The sequence below is a fragment of the Manis javanica genome, chromosome 16 (genome assembly GCF_040802235.1).
Source record: "Manis javanica isolate MJ-LG chromosome 16, MJ_LKY, whole genome shotgun sequence".
Classification (NCBI taxonomy): domain Eukaryota; kingdom Metazoa; phylum Chordata; class Mammalia; order Pholidota; family Manidae; genus Manis; species Manis javanica.
Window position 1 is genome coordinate 69272092 of NC_133171.1, and position 23107 is coordinate 69295198.

The 23107-nt window shown below is 43.0% G+C and overlaps 1 long non-coding RNA gene across 1 annotated transcript in view; it reads left to right on the forward strand.

Moving 5' to 3' along the window:
• Window positions 1–23107, forward strand: part of LOC140846830 (uncharacterized) — a 40929-nt gene that overhangs the window by 12054 nt on the left and 5768 nt on the right. The window contains exon 2 of the long non-coding RNA XR_012126278.1: window positions 21704–22305. This is a non-coding gene — a long non-coding RNA (uncharacterized lncRNA). The remainder of the gene's footprint in view (window positions 1–21703; window positions 22306–23107) is intronic.

Sequence of the window (23107 nt, forward strand, 5' to 3'; positions counted from 1 at the left end):
TGACTACATCAGTTTAGTCAAGTTTGGGACATAATTTCATCTGCCTCAGAATCTATTTCTCTACCTTTGATGGGGGCAAAGCAATCAGAGCATAAAATGATGCCCTAAATACATGTGGGAAGAGTGTCTGCAGCCAGGTCAGCCTGATGGGACCTACAGCAAAGCCCACAGGTGGAGAGAAGAGAGGCACTCATGGGAGTCAAGGGAACTGGTAATTATAGTCGGTTCCAGAGAGAGCCCTGTGTCCTGCCCAAACCAAAGCCATTTTGTGCCAAGACCAGGGAGGGAAGATAACCAAAAGAAGAAATCCCAACTAGCTTTAAAGATCCAAGAACAAGTGTAAAACTGTTGCAATCCATAAGACCTCCAAGTCCCTTGAACCGAGCATGCTGGCAATCAGCAGAGCAGAAACTGGTTGGTGTCATGTCAAGGAAGAGATTATACTAGCACAGCTGGATATATTTCCCATGACCCAGGAAAGGCAAAGGAGTGGCCAAGGGGGAACCAGACCCAAAGGGCCTCATCGGAGTGAGGATGACTAAGTGGCAGTGCTGTGCACATACTGGCTGGAGCCTGGTGGTAAAGAGAGCACACAGGAGCATGCCAGTGCCGCCAGGTGATAACCCAAGGCATCCATGCACCCTGCTGCAGCAGCCCCACCCCTGACGTGACTTAGATTAGGGTTTGGCAACAGTGTTAGAATGGGACCACTAAACAGAGACTGAAATAGAAATTAAATACAGTTATAAAAAGTTGCATTGTTTGCAAAGCCTGAAATGAGTACTCACTATATGAATATACACATAAAGTACCTGCATGTGGTAGTTGCACAATAAATTCTAAGTATCACCATGATTACTACTGATTAGTCATATTTCAGTCTGCCTTCTTTCTGCAAAGAAGTTAAGGCACTAACCTTGAGTGTTGAAAATAATGGCAGAGCCTCTCTAGCATAATAGAAGTTGGAGAACTGTTCAGTTTTTCTTTATAACAAATGATTGAGAGATCCCCGCACTCCACACCCCCCAACCTACAGTAGGTTATGTTATTCTTCAGTCAATATTCATGGTCCTTGCCCACATCCAAGGATGGAGTATGCATCCTCATCTCTTTGACTTTGGGCTTGGTCAAAAGACTTGCTTTGACCAATGGAACGTGGTCCTCATGGTAGCATGCAGTACTAAGAGACTTTAAGAGGCATTGTATCTTTTTACTTCCTGTCTTGCATTCTGGCCACCCTCCATGAGAAAAGGATGCCCCAGGTAGCCATTGGTCCCCCAGTCTGAGTCTCCAAATGAAAGACACATGGAGGTTGGAACTGTGCCCAGTCCAGGCCAGTGGAGTCCAGCAAAGATCAGGAGAGACATAGCTGAACCTCAGCTGACCTACAGTCCCATGACAGAGATATGAAATGCCATTAATATTTGGACTTGTTACTGCAGAAAAATCGAATACACCATTAATTAAGGCGACTGTTTAGCATATTAAAGAACAGGAAGATGGACAGGTGAAACAAGAGCAAGAAAACAACTGTAACACACAGTAAGAAATTGCCTTTTCAGGACCTTTGTTCATAAAGGTGGTGTGAGATGGAATAACAGCATAGCTGGTAAAGCAGGGGGCTCTGGGGGCAGGAGAGGAAGTAAAGAGTCCTACAGATGTTAGGGCCTGAGTGACCCCAAAGGATGAGTTCAGGGAAATATTTCTTCACTCAGAATCTCTCTTTACTTCTCAGCTTTATGTACCATTCTCTCCATTTGAAGGAACTTAACTCCCTTCTGAGCTTCAAGTTTGGTAAATAAACTTCAACAACTTGCGATGATTTCTACATTGCTAGACTTACTTCTGTTTAAAATGCAGCAGGGAAGGGGGGTGGAGCCAAGATGGCGGCGTGAGTAGAGCAGAGGAACTCTCCTCCCAAAACTACATAGAATTATGAAAATATAACAAAGACAACTTCCTAAAATAGAGACCAGAGGACACAGGACAACATCCAGACCACATCCACACCTGCGAGAACCCAGCGCCTCGCGAAGGGGGTAAGTAAGATACAAGCTCTGGCCCTGTGGGACCTGAGCGCCCCTCCCCCCGGCTCCCGGCGGGTGGAAAGAAACCGGAGCGGTTTTTTTCTTTTTTTGGCGAGTGCTTTTTGGAAGCCTTAAAGGGACAGGGACCCCAATACCAGGGAAACAGGGCAGTAAGGCCAGTGAGTGGGTGCCTGAGACGGGCGCCTGAGGACAAAGAAAATCGCGCATTTTTTTTCCTTTTTTTTTTTTTTCCTCTTTCATTGTTGCTGTTGTTGCTTTGGTTTGGAGAGTGCTTTTTGGAAGTCTTAAAGGGGCAGGACAGGACACTTAGACCAGAGGCAGCAAATCTGGGGATCTCTGGGCACTCTAACCCCCTGGGCAACAGGGAGCACAGAGGCCCATTACAGAGATAAATAGCCTCCCGGCCACTCCCCATTCAACAGGGCTCCACCATTTTGGAGGAGCAGCCTCAGCCAGGCCATGCCCACAGCAACAGTGGAGATAAACTCCACAGCAACCAGGCAGGAAGCAGAAGCCCTGTCTGCGCACAGCTGCCAAGCATAAGCCACTAGAGGTCGCTATTCTCCCAGGAGAGGAAGGCCACAAACCAACAAGAAGGAAAGCTTTTCCAGCTGTCACTCATACCAGCTCTGCAAACTATCTCTATCACCATGAAAAGGCAAAACTATAGGCAGACAAAGATCACAGAGACAACACCTGAGAAGGAGACAGACCTAACCAGTCCTCCTGAAAAAGAATTCAAAATAAAAATCATGAACATGCTGACAGAGATGCAGAGAAAAATGCAAGAGCAATGGGATGAGATGCAGAGAAAAATGCAAGAGCAATGGGATGAAGTCCGGAGGGAGATCACAGATGTCAGGAAGGAGATCACAGAAGTGAAACAATCCCTGGAAGGATTTATAAGCAGAATGGATAAGATGCAAGAGGCCATTGAAGGAATAGAAACCAGATAACAGGAACGTATAGAAGCTGACATAGAGAGAGATAAAAGGATCTCCAGGAACGAAACAACACTAAGAGAACTATGTGACCAATCCAAAAGGAATAATATTCATATTATAGGGGTACCAGAAGAAGAAGAAAGAGGAAAAGGGATAGAAAGTCTCTTTGAAGAAATAATTGCTGAAAACTTCCCCAAACTGGGGGAGGAAATAATCGAACAGACCATGGAAATACACAGAACCCCCAACAGAAAGGATCCAAGGAGGACAACACCAAGACACATAATAATTAAAATGGCAAGGATCAAAGACAAGGAAAGAGTTTTAAAGGCAGCTAGAGAGAAAAAGGTCACCTATAAAGGAAAACCCATCAGGCTAACATCAGACTTCTCGACAGAAACCCTACAGGCCAGATGAGAATGGCATGATATATTTAATGCAATGAAACAGAAGGGCCTTGAACCAAGGATACTGTATCCAGCACAACTATCATTTAAATATGATGGCGGGATTAAATAATTCCCAGACATGCAAAAGCTGAGGGAATTTGCTTCCCACAAACCACCTCTACAGGGCATCTTACAGGGACTGCTCTAGATGGGAGCACTCCTAAAAAGAGCACAGAACAAAACACACAACATATGAAGAAGGGAGGAGGAGGAATAAGAAGGGAGAGAAGAAAAGAATCTCCAGACAGTGTGTATAAAAGCTCAATAAGCGAGCTAAGTTAGGCAGTAAGATACTAAAGAAGTTAACCTTGAACCTTTGGTAACCATGAATCTAAAGCCTGCAATGGCAATAAGTACATATCTCTCAATAGTCACCCTAAATGTAAATGGACTTAATGCACCAATCAAAAGACACAGAGTAATAGAATGGATAAAAAAGCAAGACCCATCTATATGCTGCTTACAAGAAACTCACCTCAAACCCAAAGACAAGCACAGACTAAAAGTCAAAGGATGGAAAAACATATTTCAGGCAAACAACAGTGAGAAGAAAGCAGGGGTTGCAGTACTAATATCAGACAAAATAGACTTCAAAACAAAGAAAGTAACAAGAGATAAAGAAGGATACTACATAATGATAAAGGGCTCAGTCCAACAAGAGGACATAACCATTCTAAATATATATGTACCCAACACAGGAGCACCAGCATTTGTGAAACAAATACTAACAGAACTAAAGAAGGAAATAGACTGCAATGCATTCATCTTAGGAGACTTCAACACACCACTCACTCCAAAGGATAGATCCACCGGGCAGAAAATAATTAAGGACACACAGGCATTGAACAACACACTAGAACAGATGGACCTAACAGACATCTATAGAACTCTACATCCAAAAGCAACAGGATATACATTCTTCTCAAGTGCACATGGAACATTCTCCAGAATAGACCACATACTAGCTCACAAAAAGAGCCTCAGTAAATTCCAAAATATTGAAATTCTACTAACCAATTTTTCAGACCACAAAGGTATAAAACTAGAAATAAATTCTACAAAGAAAACAAAAAGGCTCACAAACACATGGAGGCTTAACAACATGCTTTTAAATAATCAATGGATCAATGAACAAATCAAAATAGAGATCAAGGAATATATAGAAACAAATGACAACAACAACACAAAGCCCCAACTTCTGTGGGACGCAGCGAAAGCAGTCTTAAGAGGAAAGTATATAGCAATCCAGGCACACCTGAAGAAGGAAGAACAATCCCAAATGAATAGTCTAACATCACAATTATCGAAACTGGAAAAAGAAGAACAAATGAGGCCTAAAGTCAGCAGAAGGAGGGACATAATAAAGATCAGAGAAGAAATAAACAAAATTGAGAAGAATAAAACAATAGCAAAAATCAACGAAACCAAGAGCTGGTTCTTTGAGAAAATAAGCAAAATAGATAAGCCTCTAGCCAAACTTATTAAGAGAAAAAGAGAATCAACACAAATCAACATAATCATAAATGAGAATGGAAAAATCACGACAGACTCCGCAGAAATACAAAGAATTATTAAAGACTACTATGAAAACCTATATGCCAACAAGCTGGAAAACCTAGAAGAAATGGACAACTTCCTAGAAAAATACAACCTCCCAAGACTGACCAAGGAAGAAACACAAAAGTTAAACAAAACAATTACGAGCAAAGAAATTGAAACGGTAATCAAAAAACTACCCAAGAACAAAACCCCGGGGCCGGACAGATTTACCTCAGAATTTTATCAGACACACAGAGAAGACATAATACCCATTCTCCTTAAAGTGTTCCAAAAAATACAAGAGGAGGAAATACTCCCAAACTCATTCTATGAAGCCAACAGCACCCTAATACCAAAACCAGGCAAAGACCCCACCAAAAATAAATAAATAAATAAAATGCAGCAGGGTGCATGTTAGCTATCACTTCGGGTTTGCCAGTGTCATTGTTCTTGGGTAGGTGTTTGTCAAAGAACAGATGTTTTATCCCTGTGCGGCTGGACATGTTTTAAGTGAGCCCAGGAGGGCATGGGTGATATCGAGGTCTCTCCCTGAGCAGACAAGTTAGTTATGAGTTGCTCTGCAGTTTTCCCTAACCCTGTAATGTCTGAAGTAAAACCCAAGCAGCTGAACACTTAAACCCGTCTATTTAATTTGATTTTGATTTTTCATTAAGCTCTTGTGATGTATTTAAACAGGCTCTGAAATTTCAAATTGAAATGTCAAGTAGTTGGCATAAAAGGGGATTAAGAACCAAAAAATGAATTGAATAAAATCCATTTTCCAAATTCCAGATCTGTCTGATAAATTGCTTGAGAAACCTGCATAGAACCACTCCTGAAGTGGCTTTGAGCATCAATATTACATCTGTGTTTCATAAAATATGGGCTTCAAAATTTCCTTATAAAAGCCTAAAGCTCAGTGAGGTATAAATCCCCAAGTGTTCTCTAGAAAATTCCAGAATCTGTGCTCCAGAAATCCTCTGACACTAGATCCACCTCAAGCAGGACTTCCTCCGTAACACTTCCACCTCACCCTCCGGGACAGGCAGCCCTAAACCGCCCCAGTCTCTGTGCTGAGCTTTCCAAGATCTCGTGATCTTGCCAAGGTCACATGTAAGCACTTGTTAGTTTCCCTCATTAGCATCTGTTGTTTCCATCTGGCCTGACCACACTTCAGGCTGCCTTTTCCAGAGCCCTCTACCCCTTCCAGCACACACCCTATGCAGGAAATACACTGAACCCGCTTGCGACTTTGTATTTCTGCACATTTTTCATATCCACCCTGTGCTTGCATAGAGGCAGGACTGAGTAGTGGTTAAACACAAATGTCTGAAATCAGGATGCCCTGGATTTAAAAACTGGCTCTACTATTTATTGGCAGTGCGGCCTTGGGCCTGTTATTTTACCATCACCTGTAAAATGAGGATGATAATAGCATTTACTTCACAGGGTTGTTTTTTAGGAAACACAAAAGCAGGTGCAGGATGAGCCTTCAACTGCTGATAGAGGCTGACGTTCTTCCCCTGAGTATAATGCCCCTCATTCGGGCAACAGAGATCTCCTGAGGGCTGCCCATGTGCCATGCACTGTGCCTGATGCCTACAGTGGTGAAAAGATGCAGCCCCCATCCTCAAAGATCCTACAAGCTCATAGGGACATCAGCAAATACAAAATGATGACAAGTGCTACCACAGGATTAATTTAGGGTGCACTGGAGACACCCAACCGAAGGTTAGCCAGGGCCAAGGAAGTCTGTAGAAGAGTTGTGTTAGGAAAGTGATAGCCCAGCAAAGGGGGCAGCACGTGCAAAGGCCCAGAGGTGGAACTGGAACCGGCTCATGGTGGTTGACTCATGTAAAGTGTGCAAGAGGAAGGAAAATGGAAGGCAAAGCAGAAAGGTGGGGGGCAGTTTTTGAAGAGCTTTCAAACCAAAGGCAATGAGTTTGGATTTTCCTGAAGCAAATATTCAGTGACATAATCATATTGCTTTCTTCCAAAGCTCACTAGTTACGGAGGGAAACAGGATGAGAGAGCAGATCAGGGGCTGTCAGTCAGCTGTGCGAGGTGTGCCCTGCATGACATTGCCAAGATGGAGAGTGGGGTGGAAACCACTTGGCTGTGCTCACCAAGCTGGGTCCTCTGGTAAGGAAGACGTCTGTAGGGGCCAGCAGCTGTAGCAGCGAGACCCAAAATAAATTAGATCTATTTCTTATACTGTACACAAGAGTAATTGTGATGTTGAATATGATATCTAGATGCAAAATGAAATTGCATAAGTACTAGAAGAAAACATGGATAAAGATAATTTTGCAGAAAGCATGTGAGAGATGGGGTACTGGAAACAGGGTGGAGGCTGGGGGGACAGTGAAAAGTGAGTGGTTTCCAATGTTAAAAAGACAGCAATAATTGGATTTGGTGCTTGATTAGACATGGGTGGTGAGAAAGAGGGAGGGGTCAAGTATGACCTCCACTCTGATTTGTGCAACTGAGTGGATGATGGTGTGGTGTGTTAAAAAATTTAATTCAACTGAGTACATTTTAAAGATCTTGTTGGCTTCACTGAACAATTCGTGAAGTAGGCAGCATCCAGTCTGGCAGATAGAAAGGAGCTCTGAGAAGCTGTACAAAATGAAAGACTTTTACAGGCAGAAGGGAGCAGGAATGAGGAAGTTATCCTTGGCAAAGGAGCAGGATGGTTACTGCCAGGTTACCTCCTTTGGGAGATGGCAGGGGTCTGCCAGGCAGATTGCTCAGCTAGTGCTGATCAGGCGGTGCCTGCTTGACTGGCTGGAGATTCCTTTTCTGGGAAAGCCAGAACTGTAATTAAGTTAGGGCTCAGTTTGGCGATGGGGCTTAGCCTAAGTGATTCCATGTAGAGTTTGTTGTCTAGCTTTTAACAGGTGTAAGGCCTAAAATTACTATGTTCTGCCTTAATATTTGGTAAAATCACGAGGGCCTTGAATGGTCTAAATGCTAGATCCCCTCCACATTCTGCTCCTGCTTATAGGTTCCCCTAAACAACCACCCTCCTTTCCAAGGGGTACAGGCGCATGTCTGTGAGTGGCAGTCTTCAGTTCCCTGCCAGCCCACGGAATTATTCAAACAAGCCCATCACCTTCTCCCATGGGAACCAGAGGGCACTCTGCCCTATTGCCACTCCAAAGCCTGTCCCCACAGCCCCTGGCTATTCAAGCTCTCCCAGGTGCAGCCCCCACATTGCCCTGCATGGTGTGTGGTGGATATATGAAGTCAATAAACTGCCATTGGCCTCATCTCTGCTGTGTTGGGGCTTGTGTGCTCAGCCATCCCTGTAATCCTCAAGTGGGAATCCCTCCTTTACAAGTGGAGTGAAGAGGAGGGGATTTAAACAGGCAAAATCCTCTATTAAATCTAGGAGGAGCAGATATTAAAGGGGAAAATATTTATAATTCCCATTCTGGACAAGCCATCCCTTCACACCCCCCTTGTCCTGTTCACCCAGTGAAATCCAAAGGCTTCAACTTCATAGGCACTTCCTCAGCTACCCCATCAGAGAGATTCTCTTTGTCCAAACTTCATGCATGCCTCAGTAACGGTGTGGACTGGTGCATGATTACGGAGTGTGATTTCTCGCCTTGGCAACTGAAATCCTCACAGGTAGGAGCTGTAGGTAGCTTAGGAATGAGGATGTGCAAAACATCATGAGTATTATGAGCAAAAGACAAGACAGGCTGAGGTGCTCCATCTCCTTGTCAGGTAACCAGGAGAACGGCATGGGCCCCGGAGAGTGACAACACACATGTTCTGTGCTGAGCAGGAAAATAAGCTGGTTTTTGCTGGAGATGCTGAGCCTGAGAGAAATTGATGGAGCAGCATGGCTAGGAGTGTCTCACAGTGGCCACTCTGTGGCAGTGGAAGTGTGACGACTGGTGGGCTGGGGCGGGCGGTGGGGGGTGGGGGGCAAAGTGAGCTACCTGAACGGACAAGCCCAGTCTGAGACCAGGTTATCTCCTCCCTGCACCAGAGGCAGGCCTGACATCTCCTGCGAGGCCACATGCCAGGCCCTGCAAAGGGACACTATGTGGATTTTTAAAAAGTACTTGCACGGATGGGGTTTGTTTCTGTTTTTTATTTACTCTGATACCAGAAATCTGGAAGAATTGCTTTTAGGGAGTCAATGTTAATAATAATAGTAGTAATAGTAGTAGCATAAACTTTTATTGAGTGTGTGTTAAGTGCCTGATACTGTTCTAAGTTTTTTTTTTTCTTTTTCATGTATTTATTCCTCACACCTCCCGGGGGAGATTATATTAATTCCTCATTTGCAATAAGAAAACTGATGCACAGAGATGTCAAGTAACATGACCAAAGTCACACAGCAGCTTGTTTCTAGAGCCCACATGCTTAAACACTACACTATGTTGCCTTTCAGTGCTGGGCTCCATGTTCTTTTCATCTAGGCATCCCCTGGGTCTGCATCAGAGTACACTCACAGAGGTGTGTACAAAGTGTTTATTTCATCGAATGAATGAATGAACAGAACTTCATCTACTCGGGCATCCACAACGTCTACGTAGCCTTTAGCCATCCTTACACCAAGTCGTGATTTAAGAGGCCCAAAGCAACACGTCCCATCTCCCATCCTGTGTCATTTTACCTGCGGGCTTTATTTTCGTTTTTGTTTGTCCTGGCTGCTTTTCCTTCCTTAGGAACCACTTATCAAAATGAGGGGAGGGTTTACAGGAAGCTCAGGACTGATTTGCTTACTCACTCTCACCCTGCCCACTCCTTGGGCTAGAGCGCTGGGGGGCAAACGGTGTCCCTCTAGTCAGCATGGTGGTGGCAGCTGGGGCCATCCAGAGGGTCAGGCCAGTCACTTCTCCTCAGGGCAGGTGAGTCTGAGGGCAGAAGCTGGCCTCAGGGCTCCCTGGCTCTTCTGCCCTAGAAAGTTCTTCCAGTATCTACTTTGGAGATGTGTGGGAGCCATGTTTTTATTTGTAGAGGAAAAGGCCATTTCTTTAGGTCAGGGACCCCGAGGAGGAACATCGGTTCCAAACTTTTCCCGATGGTGTCAATCCATGTCCCTGCACCCTGACCTCACTGTCCGGTTACCTCTACGCAGACCTGTGCTGACGGGGAGGGTAGGTCCGAGGCTCCTCGAGGGCCGGGGAATGAGAGTACCCCTCCTAGAAGGAGGTGGATTTCCAAGCCGAGAAAAAGAGAGGAAGGGACGTGCATACGCAGACAAGCAGCACTCAGGTGAAATGCGTGGCTTGCTGCTGCACCTGCCCTTCCTTGTCCCCCCTCCTCCCTCCACTGGGCTTGTGTCTGTGTGACTTTTTGGTCCAGCGGGCTGCCCATTCTAAGCTGACTTCACACGAGGGTACTGAATGGAGTGTGGGCGGCTCTGCTGTGTAAAGATTCATCCAAACTCTCTGCTTTCCCGCCTAATTCTGTGGTCCTGGGCAGTATTTTTCCTTCCAGGTTCCTTCAAGATTCCCCAGTAGACAGTCCACCTGCTGCCACGCCACGGGCCCCACCCTCTGTGAACTTCCTTGCCACGTGGCTCGTGCCTTCATCAGTGATTCTGAAAGGGAGTTGGAAGATCCCTTTATAAAGGTCTTCCTGATGACTCAGTAATGGTTTTACGATTTTCAAGGAATTGTAGAAAATTCTAACAGCTGCCCACTCTCAGTTCTTAATCCCATTTACTTCCTCTCCATGTTTGGTCTGATAGTCAACAACCATAATTACCATAACAATACTTGATACTTTTTAAAAGCCATTTATGTTACTTCCAGTACTCCTCCCAATAACTTATATGATAATGTATGTCCCTGAGGAACCAGGTTCAGAGAAGTTAAGTGATCTACCTAAGGTCACACAGATAGTAAACAGTAGAACTGAGACCCATTTGGGACATTCAAAGCCAGGTGCTCCTTTCCAGCACCAAACTTCAGGATAAAATGAAGAGTAGAAACGTTAGCCAAGTCACATTGCTTTTTTAAAATATTATGGACAATGTCACATACAAAAATAGGGAAAATGGAACAGTATATGCTAGAGCCAGTTCCTACTACCAGATCCCGAGACCTGAGAATTAAATTTTCAGAAATCTTGCAAGCTGCTATTAAATAAACCATTTGGTAGCTTAAAATCTGTCCTGATGGGAAATCACAGTAATTGACAAATGCTTCAAAGTAGGGCTTTCCACTTCCTCAGCTAGTTTACCAGCTAATCTCTGCCTGTCTCTCACCCAGCTTCAAGACCCATCATTAGCGGGCTCATGTTGTTTTATGTACATCTATACACACTTATTTCTCTTGTCTATGATGGCTTGTTTGGATGCAAATCCCAGTTAACCATTTTCTCTAGATATTTCAACATATGTGTCTCCAAATAAGTACTCATTTAACATTTATTTCAAATATAATGTCTTAACATCATCAAGAAAACAGCCCTTTACTTAATGGCTTTAAGAGCCATTGCTGACCTTTGCTTAGAGCTATTGTTTCATAAGGGGTTCAAAAATGTAATTTTTAATTCTTTTAGTTATTTTGCATTTATTGTCTGAAATTGTCCATAAAGCACTTTCTGATATGAACTACTTGCTTATTCTGCAGGACAGTTCATGCAGGCAAGACAGAATAGAAGTTTCATACATTCCCTTTATTAATCAGATTTCAAAATAATGAGTTGGTACCCTAGCATCCTCCAAAAGGACACAATAAAGATTACTTTTTAGCATTAGAATTAACACATGTATTTTAACATATATGATCACTGTAATTACTATTCCTTTTGATGCCCCAAATTCCCATCTTCACACAGTGAGAGCCCCTTCAGGTTAGCTCCAATTCTTTGGGCATGGCTCCAGAAGTCCTTGATGCTCTCTTTGCTTTCTGGTAAATTAATGTGTTCTAAGTTCATCTTGTACATTTCTTGTCCCAAAGAGTATCAGCCATTTCTCCAAGGAATGCTGGTGCCTTTTATTGGAACTTAGTACTTAAAGACAAACATGAGTGCTAATTATGTTCATTACTAGATGATTTCTAGACATCTCAGTGGGTAGTGGTGGGAAATCTTTTTAAGAGAAAATATATCATGAGTTCATATCAATATTTTCAACTAAAATTTAGAATTATAGGGATTTTACTTAAATAGATTTTATGCTTCATCTCTTGTAAACTAAAAACCTTGACTCCTAATAATTTTAATTAAATAACCTATTTGCCCACACATATGTATATGTACACACACACGTTTCAGATGAACCCTAATTTATTACCAAATAAATATATGATAGTATGTAGTAATACAGTTTGACATTTATTTGTAGTTATTTAGTCCTTGAAATATAACCCACTAGTGATGTACAACTAAATTACTACGCTTCAAATTCACATGAAATAGCTCCTCTTGGTGCGTTAAGCCATTTACTTAATATATGGTCAGGTAACCTTGTTTGATTGCTTTCAATTTTTAAAAATTGCTTTCTATTGTGATTCAATTTTATTTGGTAATTATATAAAACATTCACTCAAGTCCAAAGTCAAATCAACAAAACACAGTGAATTCAGAGTCTGGCTTTTATTCCCACCTCTCCAACCTGCCCCTTCCCCCTAATAAGTAAACATTTTTATCAGTTTTTTCTTTATTCCACCATAAATATAAAAAATTAAGCAAGTAGGACTCTGTGTGTCTGTTGCTCCTCTTTCTCATACATAGGTTAGCATTTTATCTGCTCTGAAAACTTCCTCTTTTTTTCACTAAATGTACAGAGAGGTTTGAAATGTTAAGTGTTTCTTTTAATAATGAACTTCATCATCGCACACAAAAATGTTTTCCTATCATAACAGCTCCAAAATCGACAGAAAGATGGAATGTCCCTATTGGTGTTAGAAGTTTTTCATAAGTGAAAAAGGAACTGTCAGCTCTTACTTCCTTAGGCAACTTTTTAAGTTTTATGGGTCTCCCAAACAATCCTGTTTGTAACTTTCTAAATTCTAAGAAAAGATTTTCTAATAACAATACCATCCAGTTATGTGGCACTTGAGCACAGCAGGGCTTAAGGGAAGGGACTGTGGCCTGGCCAAAGCTGGGCTCACTCCTGGTGTCACAGTTTCCTAACACTGTGGCCTCAAATAAGTTAATTCCTTATGAAGAGATTAATGTGAGACCAAAATGAGGTCAGTTTAGCACTCAGGCACAGCGTCTGGCAGAGAGTCAACACTTAAGAGGTAGTGCTTATAATTGTTGTTCTTAATAAGTTCTTTCACATATATTATCCTGTGTTAATTTTCAGAACAATCTTTTGAGGTAATTATTGTAATTGGCATTATTTAGTTTTGGGTTAAATTTATAATGTGGTGGGATTGTATTTGTATATACCACATCTTCATTTAATAGATGTTTAGGTTCCTCTTAAATACTCCTTATGTGCAATACATTATGCCATGTGCTGGATTTGAACAGTGGTTTTACTAAATAAAGTAAGGACATTTTAACCAATGACTAGCTGCTTTTCTGACAGACCACTACTCATAGTTCTGATTAACTAATGTAATGTTTTGTCCTTAATCAAGAGTCAACTAACAGTTAGAGCAGGGTCACCGGGGGATCCCATTTGTGACAATCTATTATGTGATTTAAAATGTAAGACAGAACTATGGGGACAAGTGAAAGCACAAACTTCATTTATGAATTAGACTTTGATTTTCACTTTAGCTATTCTCTTTAATTTGATCATTCTCATGATTCAAAAGTCATTTTCCTTTGAAGCAAATATTCTCCCTGTGACCTTTTTATGCAATGAGAAATGAAATGATCAAATAGTGTTTTTAAACAGACACATTTCAAGACATTAAATCCAGCATGTGTGTGTGTGTGTGTGTGTGTGAGTGAGTTTTGAACTGGTCTCAGCACATTTCCCTTAGCCCATTCATTGGTTCTCAGACTCATCTGGGCAATAGAATTCAGGAGAGGGGGATTTTAAAAACTGATCCCCAGGCACATACTGGACCAATAATATCAGACTCTGTGGGGTGGCACCCAGGCTTCAACGTTTTTCTGGCCCCTACCCCAGGTGACTCAAATGTTCAAACAGAGTTAAGAACTGATTTGCTTAGCTTGTTTTAAATTGCAGGGAAAGATGGAGGTGATAAAAAGTCCAATAAAATGCCCAGCTTTCCTTTGATGTGACCTCCACAAACTCAGGGGCTTAAGACAATGGCAACCAATCTGGCAAATTCAGACCTGTTGGAGTTTGTCCTTTAAAGAGAACACTACAGGAAATAGTGCTGAAAAAGCCACTCCCGTGAGCTTAGAGAAGGTCTTTTGGCCTCAAATGTCAACGTATTTAAAGCAGCACCACCTCAGATAACCCCACTTGTGGCTGGGGATAAACTCCTCCCCTGCGGCCTCTGGGAGGGACCCGGGCTGCGGGCCAGGGCAGGCTTCCACCCACAGGGCCAGAGCTTCCCACAGCTGTGACTCAGGCTGACGCTCTGGAGAGGGCCTGAGGCAAGACCCTGACAGGAACCACTGGAACTGTTTGATGATGACGAACAGTGATGAGCTGCTTGCTCACTGCACATCCCTCCTAATGATAAGCACTGTGTCACCTTCCATTTACTCACAGTAACGGGTTAGGGCCAGGCAGAATCTCAGGAAGGTCTATTCCTGTGGCTGGTTATGCTTTCAAAGCTTGAACTTCTCTCTTCATAAGGAAGCTTCCGCACTAACCCCTCACTTAAAGGCAAGTCGCTCAGGTTAAAATGGTGGGGTGCCGATAGCCCTGTCCGCACCTGAAGTCTTTCATCCCTGGCTCCCAAGAGCTTTGGGAAAGGCGAGGTGGAAGAGCCCTGTGCCAACACAAATTTGTTTTTTTAGAGGGGAACGTGAGGCTCTCAGGAAACAAAAAGTCCAACACCTGTTACCATTCTGGGTTCCCTAAGGGCTTGCTGGGAAAGCAAGCTGAGGGCGGAACTGATCTGAAGTGGGATTTCCCCTGGTAGCCCAGCCGGCAGGCTTTGTCGTCATGAGGAAATAAACTCCAGCAAACTTTGTTAGTGCACAGGGCCATGTGGGGAGGAGGCGGGGTGTCAGCTGGACCCCCAGAGCACAGGGCAGACCTTGGGAAGCAGGCACCCAGCTGCTCTCTCAGCTCCCCAGCCTCCTGAGCACAGAGACTACCAGTTACACCAGAGCCCTGGGCATTGGGGGCTGACCTTCTGGGCCTGCAGACCTGGCAGTCTCTCCTGGAAATAAACATCTGCCGGAGTTGTTCTTCCTTGATCTCCACCCTCACACAAAATGGTTCTCTGTGGAGTGTTCAGGATAGACACCACAGAACCCTACTGGAGCACCTTCCTGTTGCCAAGCGGAAGGTTATCCCTTGTGCACAAAATGCGCCATGAGAAGCCCGGATGGTGCTCATTCCCATCGCAGATCCGAGGAGCAGTTCCCAGTCCTGTCTCCAAAGAGCCCTCAGGAGCAAGTTTGACAGGTTTTGCCCTAGTCCTACAGGAGGTACTTAGAGGGCAGGGGCTGAGTCCTGTCCACCTTTGTATCCCTACAGACAAGGGTGCAAAGGAACAAAGCGTTTTTGGTTGGTGAATGAATGGACGAGGACTGTTGTTAACACCTATATAGCATCCCTCTCATTCCAGGCACTATTTTGAGGGTATTAATCCTCTCAACCAGCCATGATAAATGTTATTCTCCTTATTTGACAAGGAGGAAATTGAGGCTCAGAGAGGTTAAGTAACTTGCCCAAGTCATTTGGCCTTGTTGGAAAGTGCCAAGATTCAAATCCAGTCTGTGCTTTCCCTGCTGATCTCTGGCTCAGATTGGATGCTCCATAGCCAAACTACAGACCTGAGCAACAGAACAGATATCAGAAACAGACCCTACTTAAGTAAGCTGTGCAAACTAAAACATAAAAGATGTATCTCCCGCAACACACACTGACCACCCACCTCTGACACTCAACCATCCCAGCATCAGTTAGTAACTTAGACTTGCACCCATACCTTCCACCACTGGGGGTCACTTCACATGCATAATAAAAGAAATACTCTTGAGACCCATTTGAATACACTTTTAGAAATAAACTTATTTGAGAATAATTGTAGGTTTGCATAAAAGTTGCAGAGATAGACCAGCGGGTTCCTATATACCCCTCACCCAGCCTCTCCTAATGTTCTTACTGTGGTACTTCATCAAACAAGAACATTAACATTGGCATATAACTATTAACTGAACTGAGATTTTATTTGGATTTCACCATTTTCTCTTTAATGCCCTTACTCTTCCAAGATCCAATCCAGGACCTACATTGATTTAGTCATCTTGTCGCCTTTGGCTTCTCAGGTCTGTGATAATTTTTCAGACTTTTCCTTGTTTTTCAGAACCATGACTGTCTTGAGTACTGATCAGGTATTTTGTACAATGTCCCTTCATTTTGATTTGTCCAGTGTTTTCCCTCATGCTGGGACTGTGGACACCTCAACAGATTTGACTCAGTAAATTTAGGGTGTCCAGGAATCTAGATTTTTAACACATACCCTAAGTGGTTCCAATGCAGGCAGTCAATATTTGAGAAATATTGTTAGTCACCAAAACAAATTGCAGGAGGATTAAAGGATAAAAAATTTTTTTAATTAAAAATTGCTTTTAAAAATCAGGAATGAGAATAAAACATTAAACAAATCTGTGGAGATGATACTTTTCTAAGATTTGAAACATTAGGAGGAATCACATACAGAGATTGACACATTTGACCATGAAAATATTAATTTATAGTAGCAAAATCATTATTTGCCTCAAATATAAATAGCAAAACATTAATATCTATAAAGAAGTCCTTCCAATATAGTGAGAAAACATGAAGTACCCACCAACATAAACTGGGAAAGATACGAACAGATAATCCCAAAAGGAGAAAATGTAAATGTGAAATGAGTATTTAAGGAAATGTCCAATCTCATCAGTAAGCAGATGTAAATTAAAAGAACTACTTCATACCCTCTAAATTAGTGAAGGCTTTATTTTTAACACAGGACCTCATGTTGGTGAATTGGTGATGAAATTAGAACATCCTTCATTGCTGGTGACATTGTCAATTTATACAACTATTTTGCAAAGCAAAATGATAATACCTACTTATATAAAATACTCATTCTGTGATCCAACTATGCAATTCTTGAGAATTTATTCTAAAATTATATCCTTAATTCAAATGAAGAAAAAGCTGTATGAAGGAAACATTTCAAAATAACAAAAACTTGGAAAAGAAATTCATATGCAATTGAAGCAAATGACTAATAAATTATGATATTACCTCCACATATACAGATAGTTGATAATTATAAAGACTGCAGACCATCATGAGAAAGAGTACATAATGTAACATTGAAATAATATGAATTATATAAAAAGGTATGTGATGTTTAATTTTATTCAAATGTTTATTGAAAGACAAAAAAAAATGAAAAGGATATTTCCCTAATGAAATGTTTAAGATATTAAACATTTTACGTCCTCTAATCTAGTCTTCATTTATTCAGTTCAAATTATTTTAGTATTTACCATCTAAAAAAATAAAGACCCATAAAAGCCAGAGGTGTTTCCCTCAGACTGCATTCCTACCTCCTTTGGAGATTTTATGATTTGCCTAGTGACATGAATTGAATGTTAGGGAGGTTGAGCACATGTCCATTTTGTTCACTGGAGGTGGGCCAGGTACTTTTAAAAATCCCTTTGGCCATTTTGGTGGCAGACGGAATTAGGGAAATGAGTGGGTATGCCTGAGTCATACTGAGAATTTCCCTTTTCATAAAGAATCATGGGGACAACTAACTTTAAAACTCCACCTGACTTCCGCACGCTGCCCTTCCGTTTCTCCCTTCCACCATCTGCCTACGCTGTGTTCTGCATAGGCCTCATTTCCCTCCTGCCCCCACCCCATTACAACCAGGCCTGGCATTGGACCGTTGACCAAGGGGGACCAGCTTTCTAGCAGGCCTACAAGTAGGATGCTGCCTTTTCCCCCTGCTGTAGTCCTGTCCCTGATCTGCTGCAGAAAAGCCACAGTGTAGATATCTGACCACAGTGGACCTTAAGCCTACACAGACCGGAGGCCTTGCGTGAGCCTACACTCCTATCTGTTGAGTAATGTACCAGTAATGCTATTAACTTGAAGGGAAGCAATGTGGGACATTTTTCTTTATGATTAGAAAGTAGAACTAAAACACCTCCCTAGATGATGTGATGACAGGACAGACCCAAAATGAATGCTTTCAGATATTTACTCTAGAACTGGTCAACAGTTTTCCCTAAAGGAGAGAAAGAATGTTTTGATATTAATTAGTTTAATTAGTTTAGATACTGAAGTTATTCAAGAAAATTTGCCTCTGGTTTACTAAGATATCTCTATTGAGATTTGACAACTTTCTGACTAATTTCATTTCTCTGCTCTTTTTCATTTTGACTTTTACTCTACTTATGAAAGGATCCATTTGTCCTTCAACACAAACTGTTGCCCCAAGGGTCACAAATCTGTGAATTCCCTAATATTGCCCGGGAGGAAATGAAATAAAGCAGAGCTCACTCCTGGGGTCAGTGATTTCTGGCCAGAAAAATCAACTTGTCACCAGAGGCCAAACAGGAAAGGACACTGAACTCAAGGCGGACCCTACAGCTGACCCATGTCCTCCACTCCAGAGGTGATAGGGCTGAAAGGGGAATACCGGGAGCAGGGGCAGCCTTGCGGCCCCCGCCCCAGGTGCTCCCCTCACCACCACCGTCACAGAGGTCTCTCCAGGCGCGCTTGTAAGCAGCTGCTGGATGCAGCCACTTCAGAGTGCTCCGCAGCTCCTTGCCGTCCAGGGAGTACAAGCCAGCAGATTCACTGAGGTGCTTTAAGGCAGATGCTCATAATCTGAGCTCCATGGACAGAATATAGGGGCCTGTGATCATGAATGAGAAACTTATTTTTACTAATACTTGTGAATTTGTCACCAATGGAAGCCACCGAAATTCTCGCATCCCATGACATTGTGGCAGATGTCTCAAAATACCAGTTTTGCTCGTCACCTTTTCTCAAGCCTGGTAGCTCTGAGGCCTGTCACTGGAGCCTGGTGTTGACGTTGCCTCATTGAGGAAGCTCAGTGTTACAGGCTGTCTCTCCCGCCCCCACCCCTCCCCGCTTCATATGTTGAAGCTCTCACCCCCAAGTGATGGTATTAGGAGGTGGGCCTTTGGGAGGTAATTAGATTTAGATGAGTCGTGAGAGTGGAGCCCCCATGATATGATTAATGCCCTTATAAGAAGAGACACTAGAGTTCTCTGTCCACCACGCAAGGACAGAGCCCAAGGGCGGCCACCTGCAAGCAGGCCCTCACCAAGAACTGACTCTGCCCTCACATTGACCTTGGGCTTCCAGCCTCCAGAACTGTGAGAAATAAAGTTGCTGTTTAAGCCCCCAGGCTATGGTATTTCATTATGGCCACCCAGCTGCCTAAGAGACACAATAATACAGTATCATATTTTCAAATAATTTGATAATTTCAGGTGCACATAGTGGATTTCCTTTACCATCCTTTGCATTTCCTCTTAAACATTGGACAGCGTCCTAAGAGTGGGTCCGCAGGCTTTACCAGTGGGGTCCTTGGCCCCAGAAACATCACAAACCCCTGCCTAAGGAGCCTCCCCTTTCTGTCAGCCCCTTCATCTCGGTCACCTCTCTACTTGAAAGCACAGTGTCCCCCCGCCTCGCAAGTTGAGCAGGCGGTTAGAGCACAGCACTAGGGGCCTTTTCTGTGGCCCTTTTTTCCATGGGTCAGCATCTTCCCCCAGCACAGACTTCCTCCTCTGACCTCAGCCACCAACTGACACCAGGAGCTGCGGGGGAGGGTGCACGCAAGCAGCGTAAACCCAACACCTCCACCCCCACCTCCACCCCCACCCCGGGAAATAGCCTCAGGCCACCAGGCCTCACCAGGGCTGGTCTTTGGGGAGAACAGTGCGTTAGTACACCCAGCCAGGACCCTGTGGGGTGCGGGGGGCCCAGCCGAAAGGCCACCAGCCATTTTCTGGGAAGAAATTTCAAGTTTTATATTGATTCAGTGTGGTTAGTTCATCTTGGAATAAAAGAGCAAGCCAACTGGCACCATCTTGCCAGCCGCTTCCTAGCTTGCAGACCTGGAGGAGCCTGCTGCCTCTGGGAGCTTCCGTTTCTTCATCTGCCAAATGTGGATGCAGCTGCAAAGGCCCGTTTTTCAAACATGAAATTTCTCTCTCTTTCTTTCTTTCTATTTCTCCCTTTCTTCCTTCTTTTGAAAGCTTATTTGAAAGTGAAACTTGAGCTTTTTCATTTTAATAATTTCACTGGGTGATTTTGCACTTTCAGAAATGGGAAGGTAGGCATCTGAAGGAAACTAAATGTTGAGGTCCCTAATATTATTGCTCTAAACTGCTCAGACTAAGGCAGCTTGCGCCCACTCAGGGTGGGGGTTACTCTCTCTTCCATCTCCGGCCGCCCTAGAATCTGTGCTTCAATGTACCAGCTCCAGGTGGCAGTAACGTACCGGAGATTTGTGCTTAGCTATGCAACATCCTTGCCATTTCAAGTCTGAGGAAAATTTCCCTGGGATTACTGGGTGCCGAGGCTGGCCTGAGGCTCTATGAATAAATCAGCTCACCGCTTTTGTCTCCTCTGGTCGACCATGCTGGAGGAAGGAAGGAAAAAAAACACAGGCTCATCAAGACATCATATGTCGTATGAGGGATACAATGGAATAAAATGAGTTATATGTTGTGGGGGTTGGTCCAAACCATCTTCTGTAGGTACCTTCACTCTATTATTTGTCTCTCTCCAAATATACATACAGTCACACATACATACACACAAGCACACTGAAACATGTGAGCCTAAGAAGAACATGTATTTGATGGACAGTTTATTTCATTCCCCTGGGCTTACTTACAAGAGTCTATGTATCACTATCCTCGTACGTAAAATGGGGTTAAAAGTTCCAACTTCATAGGATTATTATGAGGATTAAATTAGTTAATATATATACAGAGAATGAGTTGCCTGACACATCTTAAGCTCCATATAAATATCAGCCACTACTATATTTAGTGTTACCCAAGGTCTTTGCTTTTTATCTAAAGGAGTAGGGGGAGATCTGGACATGGCCACTTAGGGGAGAAATGAAAAGGGATCCAGAGAAATGCACACACAACACACAGATGTATACACATACACACATGCACACACACATGGCCTCTACAGAACAGAAACACGTGTGGAACCAGATAAATAAGAATATCAAAGGGAAAAGTGAAAGCCTGAAGGAGGGGTGGTAAGGGCTTAGCTAATTTACCTTGTGAATGGATGGATAGCATACCTATTTTTTTAGGGTGAAAGACCAGAAAAGAAGAGGAGAGGGATCATGAGCTGATTATACAAACAAACCTCGTTTTTAAGAAGCAGCTTTTCTTTCAGCACTTCTGAGATCACTAGGGGGTGTGTGCAGTACCACATGATGGCACAGCCAAATGCATTTAAAGTGGTCTTCCTTTCTGCAGCCTGAGGCATTCGCCATCCCGTGCCCTGGCAGTGCCACGAGTGGAGATGGGCTGTTTAGGGGCAGGACAGGCTAGCTCTTCTCAAGAGCTTTGTTTAGGGCTCCATAGAGCTTGGAGTCATAGGTTGATTTATGTCTCCTTCTTTCAGACAATCAACTACATGGAAATCCAAACTTAAAAATCAAAAGTGAGTGGGAGAGTCTTCCAACAGAGGGAAAAAATTCTGCACTTTGCCAAGTAATTCACCCTTGGACTCCTCTGAATCACTGATGGACTCATACTTGCATCTCCATACCACCTCTCAGAACTATATTGTGCGGTCTTCACATCTGAGGACCTTCTTCACAGCAGAGGTCATTAGAAAGCAAAAGGATTTATAAACAGCATTAGTTTCCATTAAGATTAGTCCGTTGGCATGGCCCACATGGACACTGTGCTGGAAGCGTGTATGTGCAGCTGGTGAGGGGTCCACAAAAGGCAAAGGTTTCCAAGAGTCCTTCAATTCTCTCCCAAACCCCCCCTCTTTATTATTATTTTTCTTCCTCTCCTTACTGTTATTAATATCATTATCATTATTATCCTGCAAAGGCTTTTATCTCTGTGTGAAAGTGGACAGAATTTTAACCCCTCTTTCCCAGCAGAGAGGTTTTGCTACAAATGCAGTTGTGAGGTGGAAGGAGCTGCTGAAACAGAAGGCCTTCCGCTCACAGGAACCCCCACACTCTGCGCTTCCAGAGGGCTGTGCAAAAGGTAGGCCCCACACTCAAGCTGCGAGACTGCTTCACAACTGCAAAATAAAGATCTGTAAAATGGTACATTCACTCTTCCTGGGAACAGTTCAATGTTAAGGATCATTTTAATTAAATCAGTGGCCAAATTCACAAATATTCCACATCATAACCTGTTACACTTGTCAGGACAAAGCGTCCAATTTGAAAGCCTTCTCTTTCCGAGACAATCATAGCAGTTTTAAGAGAAAAAAAACTGCATCCCTGCCAAACTAACAGAAGAATAAAATAAAAGCTTTTAAAACTCTTAATCTAATTTGCACTTATTATCTTTCCAAAAAATGCTGTGGAAATCAACCTGCCTTTAGAGGGCAACCAATTAATTAGTGGGAAAGCTGGAAATTTGTTATCCTAAGATTACTATGTTGTTTGTTAGCTGAGACATACATTTCTTTTTTTTGCTTTGTGGACAATGTGGAGACAAGACTATACCTTCTGCTTATTTTGTATTTCTCGCTGGTTCCAGCCATGTGCTGGTCAGGGTGTATAATTAAATGTTTGCTGATCTGATTTGCTGGAAGTCTACAAAGTCTCCGGTATGGAGAATATTATATTAGAAAGAGAGCTGGGCTGAAACTTTAGAGATCTAAGCCTAACCCAGGTTCTGCAAACCCATGACATTATTGTACTAGTCACTTTAATCTCTCTAGACTTCAAATATCCCAAATAAAAAAATAACAGTGCTGACATTTTCCTTTCTCTCCATCCCACCAGGAAACCATAAAAATATATAAGGCAAGAATAACATTATAACATTTCACCTT